Raw genomic sequence first — 22,100 nt, 5'->3', positions numbered from 1 at the left:
ACAGATCTTGCCAAATTCATTTGCAGCCTGGGTAATGGCTTGAGAATGTGCCTCTTGGGGTCCAGCAGTGCTCACAGGAATGTGCTCTGAAAGCTGAGGCTCCAGACAGCCTCTGGGCAGGAAAGATAGAGGGTAGAGAACTGGCTCCTTCAGGCATCTTTAGGTCCACAAGAATCTCCTATTACCACCCAGACTACTCTTCTTCCTCCCAAACCCTCGCAGGTTTGGAGATTGGACATTGCTGCCTGCATGCTTTCCTTTGACAGATACACATCAAATGGATTTGTTGGAAGTCCATTATTATCATTTACTAAACGATATTTATTTTTCTTGATTCATTATCCAGTTTGGAGATTTCCTAATCCATCTAGTCTGACCTAGTGTTTCGAAAAACTCTCATCCTTTTTGGGCAAATTTTCAGTTTTCACTCTTGTTTAAGCCCCCAAAGGACAAACAAACATCAGGATAGCTTTAAGTGTTGGTGTACACTGTTTAGGGAACCTGAATCAGCCAGGAGAGAAGAGATACAAAATTGTATCTTTGCCCTCTGAAGAAGTACAAATCAAAGGAGGAGAAATAATCAAATAAATACATCTGGGAAAATAGTTTTCTCTGTTGTCAGTAGTAAGTTGTACTGAGGAACTGCCAAAAAATACACAACTTTGCCCCTCATTGTTGGCTATTCACTCAATGCTGCCATATGGGCTGTGTAGGATACTCATACAGTGCTACAAGGACGTTACTTCTGCCTGCAAATGTCCAGTACCTGGCTTAAAGCAGGATTAAAGACTTGGCATCTCTGCCCCCATTTTATAACTGTCTCCTTTTCTCTGAGTCACTTCGTATTCCAGAAATAATCAGATCTGATTATTGATGTGATGATTCCAAATTACCTCCCAGGTAAATGTGACTCTCTTATCACCAACGAGTCCCCACCTGACCAATCCAGACATAATGATGGACCAGATCACACCCAATCAAGATCACCAGCTTTGTAAACTATGCAAACCTCAATCCTTGTACTCATTCCCCTCAAAGTCTCTCTCAGACCCTCAAAGACAAAGCGAAGGACATGGGTCACCTTGTCTTTCTGGTGTAACTACACTAAGTAAAATTCCTTTCATGATTGTCAATTTTACCTTTTATGTTTGTTTTTTTGGGACCAGTGACTGAACCCAATTTGTTGACTCCCCAGAGTCAGGCCTCTGGCCTAGGAATCCAGTCACAATAAGACCGTGATTCTCAAAGTCTGGTCCATGAGGCAGCAGAATCACATCATCTAGAATTTGTTAAATTGCAAATTACTGGACCTTACTTCAGACCTACTGAATCAGAGACTAAGTTTTAAAAAGACATCTAGGTAATTCTGATTTACATTAAATTTGAGAACAAATAAAATTTTTAAATGACTCATAAGGATCAGAATGCTGACCTTTAGTTTATCTATAAACAGAAAATTTTAAAACTTAGGATAAGAAAATAAAAAAGAGCTCTTTGGTTTCATTTTGGTACAGAATTCAGGAAGCAGATTGGTGTTTCAGGTAAAATATCAGGGTCCTTAACAGCCTTCCCCCTAATTCCCGTCCCTCAAGTATTTGACTTCCAGAAGTTGAGAGATATTATTAAGGGCAGGCATCCCTGCAGGTCATATTGGTTAGCTTCAGTGTGGTTCCTACAGGAAATAGAATTCCCCCCACCCCCATATATCACATGTACTATCCAAGGTATTTACCATGCCTGAATTTGTTCCAAAGGGACCCAGAAAAACACAAAAACACATGAAGTAGCCCTAAAATCAACCCACTTGCAGAAGAATATTCTACTTCTTTTTGTCATTGTTACTGGGGATTGAACCCACGGGCACTTAACCACTGATCAACATCCCTAGCACTTTTCCCTTTTAAGTGTTGAGACAGAGACTCACTAAGTTTCTTAGGGCCTCACTAAGTTGCTGAGGCTAGCCTCGAGCTTGCGATGATCCTCCTGCCTCAGCCTCCCTAGTGGCTAGGATTATAGGAATGTGTCGCTGCCCCTGGCAGAACATTCTATTCATAAAGGAATTCCCAATGGAGTTATGGACATTCATAGATTTTATTTAGAATTACTGTATTGGTTGTGACACTTTTGGTTGTAAGTCATAGAAAATTTAATTCTAATAAACTTATAAAGGGTCTGGCTTGTTAGAGGCAATGTTAACCAAGAGGAACCAAAGGGTATGGGGACTTATCTGAGTGGAAGGTAAGGCCTGTGCTGTCCAACAAGTTATCAAGATGACAAAAACAAATGATTTCTACAACAAGCTCCAAGACAGTGTATCATGCTCTGGGTATCAGGATGCTATATTTGGGCCCTGCCATCTATATATATAATAGAAGCCTTCAATTTATTGCCAGTGTACACATCCAGCTATAAATCAAGACCCATTAAATCCAATAGTGGCCAATATCAAGAGTCATTTTGCTGTGCCCTTATTGAAAATTTTGTATTTGTTTGGTAATGTTATTCATGTCAACAGAGGAGTTCCCAGAGATGGGACCTCAACTCAAGACAAGTGTGATCCTTGATATGCATGATAGAAAACAATTTCAGCATGTGCTCGTCAAAGACAGATTTGTTTAGGAAAGCAGATACACATTCAAGGGAGACTGTAGGCTTACTCAAGAGAGGGAGAGAGAGATCTTTTGGGGTAAATCAAGGAGTACATATTCAAAGGAGAATGTGGGTTATCTCCAAAGGAAGAGGTATCAACCCCTTTGTCTGAGGTGTTAATAGTTACAGCTAGGGGCTGGGCTAGAAGGGGAGTTAGGGAAGAATTATGCCATCTCCTGCCAGTTTTTCTAGCACTTGTGCATTGTTTCCACATCATGTAAGTTTGTGCAGACAATAGTGCAGGCCAAGGATGAGGGCTGGGTTGCTCAAGGGTTGCTTGTTTTGAATTCTAATGGTTCACAGGCAGTTCCTGCATTCCAAAGGTTCATGGATACTTCTTTTGGGACTCAGTATGTCTTTCTTTCTTTGCATCCCCAAAATTTCTATGTCAGTTGATGGGAAAGAGAAAGTGATACTTATGTGATTATTCCTTATTTATGAAGAGAATAATCTATAAAATCAGGAAAAAAATACACAAAAATCAGTTATCTAAAAATTCCAGGAGTAAGTGGTCTACAAAGAACTCAGATTTAAAAATAAATTTAACAAGTTGCCGGATAAAAAATGGTTCAAAAAGCCATAAAAATAGCTTTTTCCAGTGCACATTTTCAAAACAGACACTTGTCTTATTAAGGAAATTTGTTCTCTCCTCCCAATCTAAAGACTCGTTCATTCCAGAAAACATTCCCTATCTTTTATAAGATGCTGAGGTATAGAAATTCTGATCTGAGATACATAAACTCCTTCATGGACTATGAAGAGTCACTTGAATTTTCAATTCAATATGAAATGGTAGGTGTGAAAAGACGAGTGGTCAATGAAATGTGTGGAACATCTAGTGGGGAACTTAATGCAGTGAGTCCATGTGAGAGGCAGCTGTGGCATTGTGCAGCTAGTCTTTAGGAAGGAGACTTAGAGAACTCTGAGTGAAGCACCAAATGCCACCCATCACTGTACTTCTAGCAGATGGAAGCCTATGGTGGGCTAATTCTGTCACAGGAAAATATCGATCTGGTTCAAATGAAGATGGAGGATGCTCTCCTCTCCCACTCTGGTACAGTCCAGCCTGCTATAGTGTGTTGTTCCCTGCAGGCTGGAAGGAGAAAGGGCAGGCAGACTGCTTTTGTTGACAGTGTTAATACTCTCAGTTCCCAACCATCCGTGATGCAAAGGTCACTGTGAAAGGTACTGCAGAAGGATGAGATGTGTGGCAATAGAATGGGGGAAATCTAATTCAAAATGGTAGGTGTAGGGTAGTTAAGAGTTCAGACTCTAGACTGGGAGACTCATAGGGTTGGATCCAGTTCTACTTTTTAGTTACCATATGTTGTTGGGAAAGTTAAAAAAAAAAAAAGAACCAAATTTCTCATCTCCTGACTGAAGGCTCAGATATAGTTATGAAGATTAAGAGAGATAAGATATGTGAAGTATCCATTTGGTGATCACGCAATTGGTGGTAGTTATTATGAGTGGTATAATTTGAAATATAGTAAAAAAAAAAAAAAGGTCTCTTGATCAATGAGTTGTCACTTCTCCACCAAATTTGAAGCTTTTCAATAAGCAAATCCAGGAGTCCACACAGATATTAAGACTGTGTACCTACCCTAAGTTAGTTTTAGGAATCTTTGAAAATTCAGATTTATTTATTTTCAGTGGTTTTTACCCCCTAAGGTATTTATGATTGCATTTACACTTTTTGACACTGCCAATAAATTGTCAAGTTTTGACACTGAAAATATTAAACTGCTTTTTTCAGTACTTCTTTTTTGAAGTTAATACATTTTTAGCTTATTCATAAGAATTTTTCTATCGTTATTTGAAAATAAGATATAGCTTAATAGAGGTGGCTGGTGAAAATATTTACTTTAAAATGCTATTTTGCTTTACAAAGTCAATAAATAAATTGGTATACATATTAAGCACTGATACTATCACCTTTCTTTAAAATTTATTAGCTTTCACCTATTTTCATCTACTATGAAGTTTATCAGCTGAAAATGCACATCTGCTTTTGAAGTAAATGGTAGGAGAGCTTTCTCAATTTAGTTCTAGGAGTAAGATAGCTGAACACAGAACACAGAGCAAAAAAGAAAAAGTATTTCTGTAGTGGTATGAGTAAAAGAGAAAAGTTCATAAGTAAGAGAAAGAGGACAAGAAGTCTATCTTGTGAATACCAAAATGAGAATCATGAACAGGAAAAGAAGTGTTCATATCTACATCCTAGAAATGTTTAACTGGGTGTAAGAAATAGAAAAACAAGTTCAATTGACTTAAGCAACAAATGTAATTTATTAGCTCACATATCATGAGAAGTACAGAGGTAAGTCAGACTTAATGCTTCCAATACTCAGACCTGTTTCTCTCTTTCAGTCTTGTGCCCTCTAGGTTGTCCACATTCCTGTGCTCTATAACCTGGAAGAAATGAGTCTCCTCTTTCCCAAAATCCAAGGTTATTGGGTCTCTCTGACATTTTTTCTGGTTAGATATTCATCTTGTAATCCATTCCTGTGATCAAGGGGATGTGATGCCTTGACTGGGTGAACCTGAGTCTACTGGCCATCTCTGGAGTCTGGGGAATAGCTGTCGTCATCAATTACATGTGCTGACCGTGGAGGAGGTGGGAGAGAAATCTTCAGGGGGAAACAAAACACAGCTATTGGAAAAGGAAAGATGACTTGGCTCTTCACAGTTCAATTTAAATTCTAATTTCTTTGGCAAACATTTCCAATCAGATATTACACAGCGATCACCTCTCCCTCTGAATATGTGCAAGATAGTACAACTGATGTGCCTGTATGGCAAGCATTCTCTTAATTCCTCACACTGTTCTTTAAATCTTATTACAATTGATACTTGTCTTAGTCCATTTGGGCTGCTATAACCAGTACCATACACTGGGAGACTTAAAAACAATGGAAATTTATTTCTTACCATTCTTGAGGCTAAAACCTTCAGGTCGGGTTCACAGCATGGTCAAGTTCTGGTGAGGCCCCTCCTCTGAATTGTAGGCTGCTAACCTCTCATTGTAACCTCATGTGGTAGACAAGAGCTAGAGTGTTCTCTGGTCCCTCTTTTATAAAGGCACTGTCTTAGTCTGTTTTATTTGCTTGTTAACAAAATACCAAAGACTAAGTAGATTATAAAATAGAGGTTTGTTTTGGTTTGTGATTCTTTTTCTAGACTGAGGCAGTGTTGAGCATCACATGTTGGGAAACAAGGAGCACATTAGAATACCAGTAGAGAAAACTTTAGAGATTCACTTTCCAGATAACTCATTAACCCACTATTAGTCCAATGACGCATTCACAAGGGCACAGACCTAATCACTTCTTAAACCTCCCACTGAGGTAGTACTTTAGGAAGTCAAGATGGCAAAGACAGAGCACAAGAAAAATGCCAACTGGAGTACCAACAGGTGGATGAGTCTTCATGTCCCTGTTTATGAAAAGTCCCGTTACCATGACAATTCCTGCCACTGAGGGCTTATCACTTATGGCAACTTCCACCACAGGTTCTGTATTCTGACTGGGCAAAAATAATCAATGGGAACAAGTGGTTCGAGGTCTTGAAGTAGGTTTGTGCAGAAGGGTACAGAGATGCAGTTCAGTGTATGAGACAAGACTCCCAGACATCAGGAATCTCAGGTCACTTTCTCACTTGACTCACTCCATTCTACTTCATGGAGTGCTGTATTCACTTTCAGTTTCACCAGATCTATGCTCTACTGTTACCTTCTGCATGTCTTGCTCAGTTCTTTGTTTGGGTCATCAAGAATCTGGATGCCAACTCGACACCCCAACCAGTATCACCACATCTTAATATTTCATGATGAAGTTTAAATTTCAGCATGAGTTTCAGAGAGGACAAACTTTTTTTTTTTTTTTTTTTTTTTTGCAGTACTGGGGATCAAACTCAGGGCCTTGTGCTTTCAAGGCAAGCACTCTACCAACTGAGCTATCCCCCAGCCCTGAGAGGACAAACCTTGATTAAACCATATCACGCACTCATTCTTCTCATGAATGCTCTTCCCTCATAATCTAATCAACAAGAACTCCACTCCCTAATACCTTGTGGGGTATGGTTTCAACATAAGAATTTTGGAGATTACAGAATCCAGACCATAGTAGTACTATAGGTACTCTGTTCACATTCCTTTTACTGGTCACTGCACACATCCCCAACTGTTGTGTGTCAACAGAGAACATGCACAGTTGTTCACCTTCTTGAGAGAAGTGCTCTGAGCGGATGAATTGTTAGCCATCTGGGCTAGATGTTTAAGTCCCATATTCCCACATGGGGAGCACAGCCAGCAATTCTCACAGAGTACAAAAGCCTGCTTCTCTTATCACAAGTCAGTGCCAGTGCTGTGATAAATTTCATATCCAGACCTCTTTGTGTGATCAGGACCAGGGCTACACTCCAGATGGGACCACATCCTCAATGAGCTCCTTCCCCTTCCCATCCTGCTTCTCTCCTCTTCCCTCTCCTCATGGAAGCTTCTTTGAATAAGGCACATTCACCCAAATATCTTCCTCAGGGTCCATGTCTAGGTAACCTGACCCAGTTATTCAACTTGTCACATTCATTGTTTCCAAACTACAAGATCCATGAGAACAGGGGCCATGTTTTGTTCCTTCCCTACTTTTTAACATGACTTGACTTTTCATATCTTCATTCAACTGCCTTGAGATGACAGGACCATATATTTTATTGCACCATTTCTTAAACTTTAATATTCATTTAGATGCCCTCAAAACATTATCACAATGACTCAGGAGACCTGGGTTGAGACCAGAGATCTGCATATCTAAGAATTTCCCTGGTGATGCCTTTGCTGGTAATCCAGGGATCACACTTTGGGTTGCAACCTCTACTGTGCATCAATTCTTTTAAATCACACACATTATTCAGTACCATGCTTTACCAGTAAGCACTCAATGAATATTTGTTGTTGGATGATGAACTAATTGAAAAATGTAGGAATTGAAGACATTTTGATTGAAAATTGATTTTTAAATGTTCCCTAGCTGTAGATTCTGTGTTCTACATGAACAGCTCTCAGTAAAAGGTACCGAGGAAGGCATTTTTTAAAAGTTTCAAGATAACCTGCAACAGAAATATTTCCTAAACTTAACTTTCTTCTGTTCTAGGACCCAGCGCTAAGGGGCCAATTAGTAATGGGTCAGTATTTCTCAGATATGCCAACAGAAATTGAAAATGGCAATTTGGGAAGAATTAGAATGTGATTTCTTATTTGGCATGGGAAAGCTAATGTCCACACTGGGCCTTAGCTTCTGAGTTTAATCTTAAAATCAGTCATGCCTGGTCATTTGATTTATCCCCATAGAAAAGATAATGACTGCAGTCAGGCCTCTCTGCTGGAATGTACAGTCCAGGTCACAGGTCTATAGATGGCTTCATCCCAGTGCTCACAGCTCAGGCTTCCTTCTGACGTTATATCCTATTACTTATAGATAGGGTACCGATCAATTTGTGGTTCTGGAATCCTGTAGTAACTGACTCTTCTCGTCAAAGATCAAGAGTTCTGCAGGTTTTGTACCAGAACTTTCTTCTGGAACAAAAATTTGTGTTCATTTGCTTTTCTCTCAGAAAACCTACATAAACCTTTTAAATTCTGATCTCCACACAGTGGAAGTATATGGAGAAATACAGTCTATTGAGTATAAAGATGTGGTACTAAATCCTGGATGTATCAGAATTGCCCAGAGACCTATGTGGAAATATCAAGTCCATATATCTGGGTAAGAGCTCAGGTGACTCCAGTTCTGATAAAACTCCAGTGGATTCTGACGCACAAGGGTGAGCATCATTGGTTTGAAGCAGTAATTCTCAAACTTACATATGCATCAGAATAAGCTGATGGAAGAATTTTTAAAACATATTTCTGAGCTCTACCCCAGATGCTCTGACTCAACAGGCTTGGGAAGAAGCCTAGAATTCACATTCCTAACAAGCTCAGGTGATGCTGATGCTGCTGGTTCATGGATTTATACTTTACATAACGCTACTGCAGTTGCATATTAAAATCCTCTGGGGGAGTTTCTAAAATCCCCCTAGTCAAGACAAGAATCGGCATGTCTGGGGATAAGACAAGGCATTAATATGTTTTAAAAGAGTTCAGTTGATTTCATTGTACAACTAAGATTGAGAGCCACTAGGGGAGAGCAAGATCAATCATGCTTATCTTTAATTGTAGAGAACGCCACTTGTGGGAATCTGTATGGTAAAGAGTCATAGCTTTGTGATAGGCATGCATGGATTCAAATCCTGGCTCTGCCATTTAATTACTGGAGGCTTGGGTGCACATTACATAATCCACCTAACCCTCAGTATTCCCATCTGTAAAATGGGCATTATTGTATTATATCAATAGCACCTTCTTCAAAGCAATGTGATTATGAAATAAAGCTTTTGGCTCAAAGGCTGATACATGGCAAATATTCTGTGATATTGTGTCATCCATTGTCATTACTATTGCCATTATATGAAGAAAATGATGTATCCTCTTGTCACATGGAGGACCTTTTTATAACATCTTGTTTATGTACAGTGTTCTTTTCTGTGGAAAGTTCACACTGTGGGTGTTGGGAGCTTGGAGTGATTCTTTGGCATTATTTTCTATAGGGACAGATGGCACATTTAGCCTTATGAGTCATTCATGTCTCTGTGAATATGTTTTTCAGATAATATTTCAATCACGAGTTTTAAGATCAAAAAGGGTATGGACTAAACTTGAAATTATAGCATGCCTGAAAAACCAGAGGAGAGAGACAGATACTGCTTTTAAAAATGACCCCAACCCTTCACACTCTACTGGGTCCACATTCTACTGTTCTATTCCTCAGGGGAAAGGCTCTCTTTCCCCACTCCTTGAACTTGGGTGACCTTGTAACTTGCTCTGGTCAATAGAATGTGGTGGGACATGACAGGAAATGATTTCTTAACCCAAACCTCAAGAGCTCTTGAACACTTCTGTTTTCTCTTTTGCAGTTCTGTCTTTATCCTGAACAAATGACAGTCAAGACTGATGGACTAGGAGACACTGGGTAGAGTCAAGTTCACCAGTTGTCCCAATCAGGCTGCAAGTACATGAGAAAACCCAGTCAAAAATAACAAACCGGCTGGTCAACTTGTGGTTGACAACAGTTGCATGAATAGTCAACTTAGTCCGGCAGAACCATCCAGTTATCCCAAAGAATTATGAGAAATATTAAGTGGTTGTCTTAACCCACTAAATAACAAGTTTTCAATTCTGTTAATATGTCAATTGAATTGACACAGGTGCATGAAAATAGGTTGGAAATCATAATGTATAGCTTATTATGTATTTTATTATTGATATCATTAACAATATTAATGAATACATCACCAATTATTCTTCTGAAAAAAATAGAACTCTGGAAACACAAGCATTTATTTCAAAGTTAACTATAAGTAGTATATTTGTGACTCAGTTTAAATTTTTTTAGGTATTCCATAAATGGTACAACGAGACATAAAGTGGTAAGTCACTAAATTTTGGTGCACTGCAGCTTAAGTGACATAAAAGACTGAATGAAAAAAAGTTAAAAGAGTGATGGTGATGAAGACTGCAAATAAATAATGTAAGTCACATTTTACTACCCCTTAAAAAGTTGTTGACTGGCACCATTATGTGAAAAAAAAAATGAATCCACTTTTATTTACTTTCACAAAAATAAGTAAAGTTCACAGAAACTTCAGTATCTAAATTTTCTGATCACTTATTTGAAAAAGAGTGATTTTGTTCATACTTAGTCTACAGTCCATAGAGAAAACCAAGAAGACTTCAGGAGGCAAGAGCTCCTGATAGATCCTGGTCCAGACAAGTACCAGGTAACCTTTCTAGTATGTAGTAGTGGATAAGGACAAGGAAGAGTAAATTGTTTCACTTTAGGCTTAAAAGGTTTAACTGAAGCTGTGAGTTGTTGGTCTGTCTAAAGAGGCATTCCAATTAGTTGAGACTGGAAACAGGGGGCAGTGGGGAAACATTTTACTTTTTAAAGGGACTCCCAGAAATATGGACATATAACATCATATTCACAGAGCATTGGCAAATCCATAAAATAAGATCTGAGGTCATGAACTAGTAGCACTGTGCACTACTACTGAAATCCAATATGACCTGATCTATACCCCCCATGGAGATACTGAGAACTACCAACACCCTCTATAGCACCAATATCCTTTTGTAGATGTGCTCTAGCTATTTAATTCCATAAGGCTTAAAGGGCCAAGAATGTAGACTCTAATTATCACACATGCAATGAAGTTATTTAAAGCAATCAGATAAATTTGGCAAGCAAACTTATTTTTATTTATTTGTTTTTATTTTCTGTGGTGCTGAGAATTGAGACAAGGGCCTCATATGTATAGGCAAGTACTCTACCACAGAGCTATATCCCCAGCTCAGAAAGCAAGATCATTAATGGAAATGCAACATAAAATATTCCATTTGGGGAGCTGTTTGCATGTGCCATTTGATTTAGATAATGTGTGATTCACAATGAGGAAAAAAAGGACACCTAAGAAATGAAGTCACTCTCTTATTTTGGTTAACCATGCCTATGACAAGGATCTGTCAACTCCAGGAGTCATTGATTTACTGAACAGGTGATTTCTAGGTTGTCATGGATATTTACTGAGCATCTTCTGTACATAATGTGACTCCGTGGGGATCAAAGTGATTGAGAAACATTCACTGTGTTTAGAAAAAGGTAAAATTAGAAAGAAAATCAAGCTGGGTAAAAACAAAATTACAATGAGCCAAATATCATTAGAGGTGAAGAACTGAGGATTGCATTATAGGGACAGAATTAAGACAATGGCCACTAGGATGTTAAAATTGATTTTGAAAAAAGTCTACAAATTTTTCAACCAGAAAAAAAATGAGGAGGTCACTTCTGGCAAGAGAAAGCACTTTTGAAATATTATGAATGACATGATAGACTTTCATATATTTGGGCAACAGTGATAGCTTTAATATGGCTGGAGGTCATGCTCATCGGGAAGAGTAACAGGAGCTGGAGCTGGAGAATGAGGTTTGGGTGAGATGGTGGGTGACCTGAGGTACCACAATAAGGTTTTTATCTTGGAAGAAATAGAGAGGTGAGAGGCAGGGAGTGTACTTAATAGAATATGGTGGTAGACTCTATATTATAGATAGTGAGAAGCTGAAAAAAGATATTGTGCTGCTGGTGGAAGCAGATCTAGTACCAAGGATTCAAGTGATTTATAAGGGCAGTGCTTTCAACAGAACGTGAGGGAGCATGAGAAGCAAAAGAGAGAAGGCAAAAAGTCAATCAAGTGTGTAAGTTCAGGAATAACCTCAGACTTACCCTGATCCCAGGATGAGCTCTTTGACATAAATTTCAACAAAATCTGTATCTCTCACCAGCTAGCTCTTGGCCAGAAGCCACCCTGAAGGAGACATAAATGCTAACATGCTTCTGGCTGTCTATAGATGAGGCTACTCCCATGTCCAAAGATTATCCTTTAAAAACCAAAAGAGGTTTTAGTAGTAAGAACACAGAAGCTGGACAGTGGTGGTATAAAGTTTTTTGTTTTTTTTTTTTTTAAGATAAAATACTCTAAAGACTTTGTGTAAGTATGAACAGTATCTACTATGACAGTGATAATGGAAAAGGAGGATAAAGGTTAATGCTTTCTAAATGCTATTTTTGGAAATATTTATTATGTGAAATCTCTATAGGTATCCACAAAGGGAATGGTGGTGGCAAGTTTGAAAACTCTAGGTGAAACAAAATTAAAGACCTATTTACAGAAGTTCTCATAGCCTTCAATGTCCCAAGAGGCAAATAAAGTATGAAGTACTTTCAAGCCAATTTAACTACAACACATATTAGAAAATTCTTGATGTGGGAGACAATAGCAGATTTCATTGGTGGAACAAAGGGGATCACTACAAATGGGGTAGGTGAGGATGGTATCTGGTTTTCCGGCTTGAGCACTGGGATAGGATGCATTGGTGAAGGGAGGAGTAAGATAGTTATTTCAATTTTTGACTTGTTGGGTGCAAAATGTCCATAGTAGTATGTGTTAGTCGGCTTTTCACTGGGATGAAAACACCTGAGAAGGACAATGTAGAGGAACAAAAGTTTATTTGGATTCATGGTAGTAGAGGTTTGGCCCATAGTGGGCCAACTCTACCACTATGGACCTGAGGTGAAGCAGAAAATCTTGGCAGAAGGATGGTGGTGGAGGAAAGCTACTGGGCTCATGGCAGCCAAGAAGCAGAGAAAGAGAGAAAAGATGGGTGTGATGATGGACGACCTAGAGTACCATGGTAAGGGTTTTATACAGAAAAAAATGGAGAAGGTAGGGTTAGTGTCAGAGATTTAATAGAATATAGTGGTAGACTCCACAATTGTAGATGGTGACAAGCTGAAATAAGGTATTGTGCTAATGGTAGCAAGGAAGCAGATCTAGAGCCAAGGATGTATATGCAAGTAAAGGGAAGATGCTTTCTTCCAGCACATGCCTCCAGTGACCTACCTCCAGCCATGCCCCACTGGCTTACAGTTGACACCCAGTTAATCTACTCAAACTAGAATAGACTGATTTGGGTAAAGCTATTATCATCTAATCAAGTCACCTCCAAACATTCCTGTATTAATACAGGAGCTTTTAGGGGACACGTCATATCCAAATCATAATAAAATGTAATAATTCCAAGCTGAGAATTTTGCTGTGGAAGGTATAAACTAAGTCAAATCTATACATGAAATTACTCAGAATGAGGGTGTTGGAGAAAGAACTGAATGTGAGCACTTGTAAGATATAAGGGTTTATTGAAGGGAATGAAAGGAACCCACATGGGAAATTTGTCAGGAACAGTTGGAATATTAGAAGACAACCAATGCTGAAAAGTTCTAGTAATCTTAGAGCTAAACTTACATTTGTTTGCAAACTACATCATTCATCATCTTTGTGTCAGCACATCAGTGGAATATCAAGTACATGTGCCATATTTCAGAGGGTAGAAAGTCTAAAAGATGGTGAGGAAATGGGGCAACTCCTCTGTAAATAAATGACTTATAGGGAAGAGGGAGTAAAAGAATAACAGATGGTTTCTTTAGATGGAGAAAGTTGAATGCATGCAGAGATAGTAAAGAAATTTCAGACAACAGTTGAAAATTTAGAAGAGAAAATGAATGATTAATGAAGCAAGATTTTTGAAATATTATCATGATGCAGAATGGAAATAGTAAATGATTTGTTAATATGATGGTGAAAATATTTTCTTGGAACCTGTGGGAGTCAAAGACTATAAGAATTTAACACATAGGAGGAGATTCTAGCAGGTGGACACCATGAATGTCTCTCTGGCCACCAGCCATGGAATGAAAAGGTGGCAAGAAATGTTTGCCTTTGCCTTACTGCCTTCTGTGTTAGAGAAAATTGTTAATACATTTGGAAAGCTAGTGGAGTTATTAAGTTTTTCTGCAGTGTCCTTTCAAAAGGGGAATGACACAGAATTGAATATTCCTACAACATACCTGGCTCTACTCCCAGGGCCACCAGCTTAGCAAAACAATCTTTGCTGAGATTGATTTCTCTGCTTGGGATGTAGTGCAGGAGAATTATTTTTTAAACTGAGAAAAACTTTCCATTCAAAAGCCTATGTCTAAATAAATAAACATATAGATGAGACATCTTTGATATGTAGTTTGATATGAGAAGGAATAGGACAGAGTTTGAGAAGGCATCTCTGTAGCATGAGAGGAATGGCTTTGAAGAGATTTCTTAAGGGGGAAACATATTGCAGTGAAAAAATAATCTCATATCTTAAGACCAAATGTAAAGAGAATCATCACTGTTTAGTAACTGCTTGTCTTTACTTGTTCTTTTTTTTTCCCCCCTTGCTACATACAGATAAAGAGGGAGGGAATACTGTGAAAGGGATCAATGACCTAGAGTTCTACAGCCCTCATCATTCCATCTAACTCCAAAATTTTACATTCCCCCTTTTTTACCTAGAAAGAACACATTTTTCTCAAAACCTAGCATATTTTCCATTTTATGGAAAGAAAAATCACCATATCATTCAGAGTTTAATCAGAGAAGCAGAACCACTGGGATTATATATATCTGTACCTGTGGCTTTGTTACAGAGATGTGGCAGTTCAGGCTGTTGCTTTGGCTAGGGATGCTGGATCTTGAATAGGATCTTGAATGCTGTCCTCAGAATAGGCAGGTGTGAGGTGCAGGCACACGAATATAAAGTTGGGGCATCAAAACCAAGCAGGGGTAGACTGGAACCTGTGATAGTCTTGTTATCTCTGATCTTGATGGGGTGGGTGTCCTGTAAACACTGGAACCTTTTGTCATGTGCTAAACACACCTGACACAAGAGTCAGAGAAGTTAATGGATGATCCTGGGGAAGGTGGAGCAGTTGCAGGTCAAGAGATTCATGACAAGGTGTGCCAGTGTCAAAAGCATCTTCCCCAATATTTCAAGAGTAAAAGTAAGGGAGTAGTATATCAGCATCACCCTGCAACTCTGCAGAAGTGTCTCTTGTGAAACATTCTAGTCAGAAACATGGATGAAGAGAGCTCTGAGAAAGAGTTTAGTCGAACCCTGCAGAAGCACTCCAAAGCCATCTGTTTCAGTCGGTTTTTTTTTTTCACTGCTGTGACCAAAAGATCCTGTCAAGAATAATTATAAGGAGGATAAGTTTATTTGGGGCTCACAGTTTCAGAGGTCTTAGTCCATAGATGGCCAACTCTACTCCTGGGGGTCTGAGGTGAGGCAGAACATCATGGTGGGAGTAAAGCAGCTGGAAGCATGGCACAAGGAAGCAGAGAGAGAGAGAGAGAGAGAGAGAGAGAGAGACTCATCTCACCATGAACAAAATACACACCCCAAAGGCACGCCCCCCAATGACCTGCTTCCTGCAGCCCCACTCTACCTGCCTATAGTAAATCCCTATCAGTGGATTAATGTGCTGATTAATAATCCAATCATTTCACCTCTGAACTTTCTTGCATTATCTCACTTGCAAGTTTTGGGGGACACCTCATATCTAAACCATAACACCATCACATCTACCATCATGAAAACACACTGACTCTTATTTTAAAGTATACTATAAAACTAGCATATGAGCCACAGAATGTTGAGAGACAGTGATTCTGATGACCTTAGGCATGTGGCATGGCCAAATCCAAAGAGGCCCACAGATCCACCAGGCAACCAACTCTACACAACTGGTATTAAGATCTATCATTTCTCTACTTCCTCATGACTGCATCCTCAGTTTCTTTTTAAAATCAAGAGACAAAATGCATGTCTTTATACATGTCAAATGCTCAGAGAATACATCAATGTAAAGATCAAAAAGGGAGATAAATATATTCAAAGTTTACTGAGACATGACAACAGCTCCTTTTTTGAGTGACATTTCCAAACATTACACATTTTTCTTCTAGAGGTTTGTGATTAGATCAAGTTTCCTTTCCTGGTAAAAATGTTTATAACAGTTGATTTGGAAACTATTTTAAAAATACTATCCATTCATAATCCAGTCTCTTTGCCAGGAAATACAATTCTCTGGGAAGTAAATACATTTGAGATACAACATAGAATGCATGCTGAGGTGCTTATAGCATAAAGACATCAAAACCACATTAGAGATGTTGAACATTTTTCCATATATTTGTTGATTGCTTGTAGATCAAAAATCCTTTGTTAGAAAGGAGGAGTGTCTGCATACAATAAAATCCCAGTTATGGTGCATCATTCCAGTCAATTAAATATATACCTTAAAGTAACTATATAAGTACTATATAACTGGATATGTGGGGGGCAGGCGGGGGGCAGTTTGCTAGTATTGTTAAGTGTCCATGAGTGTGAGAATTAATGAAATGATGTCCTGGAGAGATCGAGAGACTTGAACCTGATTGGAAAGTGACAAAGAACTTAAATATGCAAAAGAAGGAACGGGTTGGGGCATGATGGTAGAAATAGAAACGACTGTGAATAATCATAATAAGAAAAGCAATAAGAATCCAGGCTGATTAGGAGGTCTAAGTAACTAAATGCTCCTCTTACAACAAGGCTAAGAAATCTGGTGTAAGGAGATGTTGGTGGAGCCAATGATTTGAGGAAAATGTGAGATGAATATAAGAGTTAGCTGACAGAAAAGAAGTTCCAGAAAATTAGATGCCTAAGAATAGTGCTGAAATTTAGTTAATAAGGCACACAAGGGTTCTATTTAAAGATGTGTCTTCAAAACAGAAAAATACACATCTATAGTCATAAGCCAGAGGAAACTGACTATCAAGCCACTATATCTATCAATTCATCAATCCACAGGTGACATAAATCCCCTCTGGTGCTCTTCACTCAGTTCCAAGGACCCATGGAACATGCCTCAGAAAATACCGCCTCTCCTCTCCTTGAAGATGGACCTAGCTAAGAGGCCAAAGATTAATGGAAGAACTCTAATTCTAAAATTAATGTAAAATAAAATAATTTATTCTCTAAAGATGTTCACACCTGTGTCTATCACTAGTGCTACCCATGTCTCTTTCACCTTACATATTCTCTTATAGTGAATTATGGACACTCTCCATTAAGAGTTGAGATCTATGCCCATTCCACTTGAGACTGGCTGGTCTGTGACTATAATAGAATTGATGTTGTGTCTTTTCTGAAGCAAGGACAGAAAAGGAAATACAACATTTCTGTCTTTCTTTTCCTTCTAGGGAGAGACACACACCTGGGATTGCCAATGTATCAGGTACAAGGTCCAGAAGCCTGAGGCTGCCAGACTAAAGGAAGGGACGATGTAGAGAGACTATATTTGAAAAGAAATGATCAGAGAGCTCCAACTCTTCTGGTTCAGGTGTCAGATGTGTAAGTGAGTGAGTGTGACTGATTCCAGCTCCCACCTTTGGGCTGCCTCAGCTACCACCTGATCCAGTCTTTGAGCCTCCTAGCTCAGGACCCAGTCTTCACTGAGCAGAGATGAACTGTCTTTAGTGCTCTGTCTAAATTCCTGATCCTAGAATCAATGAAAATATTGAAATCTTGTTTTATACCATTAATTTTTGGTAATAATTTGTTACACAGTCTTTCAGGAATTTTGGGCTACATGGAAAATATAGGTTGTTAGAGAAGATGGAAACATTTTTAACAAAAGCAGGAGGGATGTAGAATATTATTAATAGAATAGTTATTAGAACTAATAGGCTCAGTAGTAGTAGCATTGATAGTTATTAAAGAAGTATAATTTGGTTTAGTAAGTTAACATATAATTTATGTATTATATATATTATTTTCCTTAATTCTTTAAAAAGCAAAAATTAAGATCTGCTTTCGTTATTCCTATCTTTCAGAGGGGAGACCTGAAATACAAGGAGATGGAAATAGAATAACTTGTCCAAGGTGCCTATAAATCCACGAGACAGGATAAGTCTAAATGTAGTTTAGTTTCAGTCTATACACTTATGCACCTCAGCACCTGGGTATATTTTGGTGGTAGGAATCTTAAAATTACTATACTCTCAGCCATGGTGTGATCCTCCCTACTTGGAGATTGAGGCAAGAGCATTACAAATTCAAGACCTCTCTGGCAAACTTAGAAAAATCCTGTTTCAAAATTAAAACTTTTTTTAAAAAAAGGATTGGAAATGTAGCTTAGTAGAAAAAGGTCCCTGAGTTCAATCCCCAGCCATCCCCTCCCAAATTACTATTATAGATGAATAGCATTTATTTAGCATTACTCAGACTCTCTTCCAGGCACCTATATCATCCTTAAAAAGGGGGGGGGCAGTAAAACAACATTTTACTTAATCCCTTCTTTCTGTTCCCCAAAACTCAGTTAAGGTAAGAAAACAATGAAAGCAAACTTTGGCCAGAAAATCTAGGTACCTATTATCTTAAAGAACATTGTTTTTCTCTTATGCATGCTGGGAACTAAGGCAAGTTAGTGTCATCTGTAGGAAGCTACTTTCTTACACGTGTACCAGGGCAGTTGATCCTTGGGATGCTGGTCATACAAGCAAACAAACCAAGCTAATGCCGATGATGTCATTGCTCTTGCAACCAAACATAGAGAACCCCTCTCTCAATGGCAACTGGTGCAGAATGGGGGGAACTGTAGAAAAAAATATATGCCACTCATCCAGCTAGCTCCACTGGGCAAAACACCATGAGGGAGAGAGAAAGTACCACCTGGTGAAGTGCCCTGAGGGACGCAGGTGTTACCGTTTGGCCTATCACCACTGAATTCTTCTGGCAGTGGTTGTGTTCTCTTGTGAGCTTTCCCTACACACCATATGTCTCCAGTGCTGTTTCTGGGCGTTGTATTTTATTTGCCTTTCCTGCAACCCACCCCACTGCCCTGGCATAACTGGGCTGTGGACATGATAGTACCATACTAAGAACTTTAAATGAATTGTCTTAACATGCAAAGCAGTTTGGATGGTTGGAGTATAAGTGAGCCTGGTGACCTGAAATGGGCTCCTCTGGGGGGCAAAAGAGACAGGTTCAAAATTTACTTTTCACTAGTCATGAATTTTGGAACCTATTTAAAATACAGAAGAATAGAAATGCCTGAGGTTATTGCAAGCACCATAAGCAAAGAAGTGGACAGGAGTATAACAAAAATAGCAGTGTAGATTGTGAATTAGACCCAAGTGCTCAAAATCACAGACAAGCTATGTGACCCATAAGCAATCACTCATGAACATCCTTTTATTTTAAGCTGACATTCTCAATAACTTTGAATAGCACTGGAAGAGAATCCAATAAAGCCCAGCCTGCAGGCCTACTTTAAAAATTATTATTAATATCCAATGATGCTACATTCATTGTGAGTCACTCATCATAATTTTCAGGACCAGAATAAATTAAGTTCTTTTTCTCATTTACTAGAGCAACCTTCCTAAATTAAAGCAGATGCAAATGTGTGGCTTGCCCACACACATTCTGATTCTGCTCTCAGATATTTATCTGACAAATCAAAGTCTTCTCAGGAATTGGCATTTACTGCAAGATGAAATCTGGGAAGATGGAATAAGAATTTTTTTTCCTCTATAATATATGCAGGTTATTTTTAACTTTCCCTTAATCGTGATCTCTGTTCTCCTCCATCATCACCTGTGTTTGGTCTCTGCAGTGCAGTTTAGATTTGGATTTAATTGTGAACTCCTAGAAGGTGAGTGCTGTCTTAGTTAACATATTATTTACATCCTTCAACCAGTTCTTTTTTGGGGTGGAGGGACTGGGGATTGAACTCAGGGGCACTCAACCAATAAGCCTCATCCCCAGCCCTTTTATTTTTGTATTTTATTTTGAGACAGGGTCTCACTGAGTTGCTTAGTGCCTTTGCTTTTGCTGAGGCTGGCTTTGAGCTTGCAATCCTTCTGCCTCAGTCTCCCAAGATGCTGGATTATAGGCATGTGCCACCTCACCCAGTTATAGCCTTCAACTACTTGAAATAGTAGATTTCCCCATGGCAGAAACAAAGGCATTTCTATGTATAACATGCCCTCCTTCATCTTTACGACATAATGCATGTTTTTCAAATTAATGATGTGCCAAAATCTAAAAATTGGAACTTGATTAGTTGGTGACAATCCTAGTGACCCTTCATCTCTTTTCTGTCCTCCACTTGTATCAAAAGGGTTTCTACAGCAAAGTCAAAAGACTGCTCCTTGCTACCAACTCAGTTCTTCCTTCCCACTTGTCTTACTGTGATGAGGATGAACACTGCTGCCATCTTGCAACCATGCAGAGATAGCCACAAAAGTGAAGGGGATCGGCTGGAGGACCATGATCAATTAGGAGTTGATTCCCGAGGAGTATCCAGACTAGCTGAATCTGCCCTGAATCAATCACCTCTAGACAGCTTGTTTACCACCTCTTGACTTCTTGTTTTAAACCACTTTTGGTCACATTTACTGTGGTTCTGGCTAACCATATCCTAAATGGTACCATGTAGCTCTGAGTACAAAAATAAAGGTTTTCAGTGAAATCAATACTCATGAAACATGAATATGAATCATATCTCAGAGTTGTCAGCCTGTATAGGTTTTAACATAAGGTACCCCAAACCTGCGCTGGCTCTTGAAGTATCTTCTTCACTCCTGGTGCAATTTGGAAAATTTTAACTACCTGGTAGATCTTTACCCAGGATGAAATATATACAGTCCATCACTCTTAGCATAGTTTTTGGGAACTGTTACGGTGAAAAATGAGGTGCGGCAAGATATCCTTCCAAGGAGTAGCAAAATCATCTTGAACATATGGGGAGGCAGGAACAAAAATACAGTTGACTGTAGAAAATAGATCAGTCTTAATTCCAGATAAATGATCTGGTTGGTTTTTGGCAAATTTCTTCACTTCTTTATGCCTCCATGTTCTCATCTGAAAAGTAAAAATAAAAGTAAAGTTTATATTACGTGGGTGTTGTGAGGATGAAATCACACAGCATTCTCTTTACAGTGCCTTGTATGTACTTGGCATTCTGTATGGCAACTATAGCTTTAAGAAACCTGAGAGGAGATCCTGCCAGAACTAGTCATTTATTCTCTCATTTCCAGGGAAGGATGGGTTCCTCCCACTGGCTTTTCTTTAAGCCCCTGAGATTTGCCTTTGGAAACTTTTCCCTGTCTCCTCTTTGTTTATAGTTGCCTTCATTTGATTTCATCTTTGTTTAAAAAAAAAAAAATAGGGATCATGGGAGGTGTGGTTCATGATATCCCTTGCCAGTCCCCATCTCCTCTTTGATACAGGCCTCACAGCAAACCTTCTTAGGTCTCCAGATGGGGCTTTCCTGAGAATGAAAGAGAAAAGTGAAAGGAAGCAGTTTCAAATTACCATTGATTCTTCTTGGGCAATCAGCCCAGTTCTTCATAACTCCCCTGCCTGATTTGGTTTGCATCAAAATTGGTAAACAGGAAGCTTATGGATCTAATCTGGCCTGAAAGATAGTGTTTACACGTGTGTGTGTGTGTGTGTGTGTGTGTGTGTGTGTGTGTGTTTGTGTGTGTGTGTGTTTCAGAACTACATTTTGTTCAGAATATTTTGTTTTGTAATTTGAATGATTTTGTGAAGCATCAGCTCTCTTATTTATTCTGTTTAGAGGGTGGTCCAACATCCTGATCTTTGTAGGAAAACAAATTCCTGGATTCCCCAAACTTACCAAAACAGGCTCTCTTTCAGAAGAATGAATACTTAAGTTTGAGGACCACTGTTCTCCTTTGCCCCATTATTTCATTTTCTACTCTCTGACCTTTAGCCTCTTTCTCTTTCATGTTACCTGTGGGCAACTGACTTATGGTCCTTGGTTTAGAATCTAAGAAGGAAAGTAATTTTCTTAAGCTATTCACAAACTTGCCATATATCTTCCATATACATGTCCCTTAACACATGAAGAGAT

Source organism: Sciurus carolinensis, chromosome 2 (genome assembly GCF_902686445.1).
Source record: "Sciurus carolinensis chromosome 2, mSciCar1.2, whole genome shotgun sequence".
In the NCBI taxonomy this organism is placed as follows: Eukaryota; Metazoa; Chordata; class Mammalia; order Rodentia; family Sciuridae; genus Sciurus; species Sciurus carolinensis.
The sequence above is the reverse complement of the archived record's forward strand: the minus strand, read 5'-3'. Positions refer to the sequence as shown.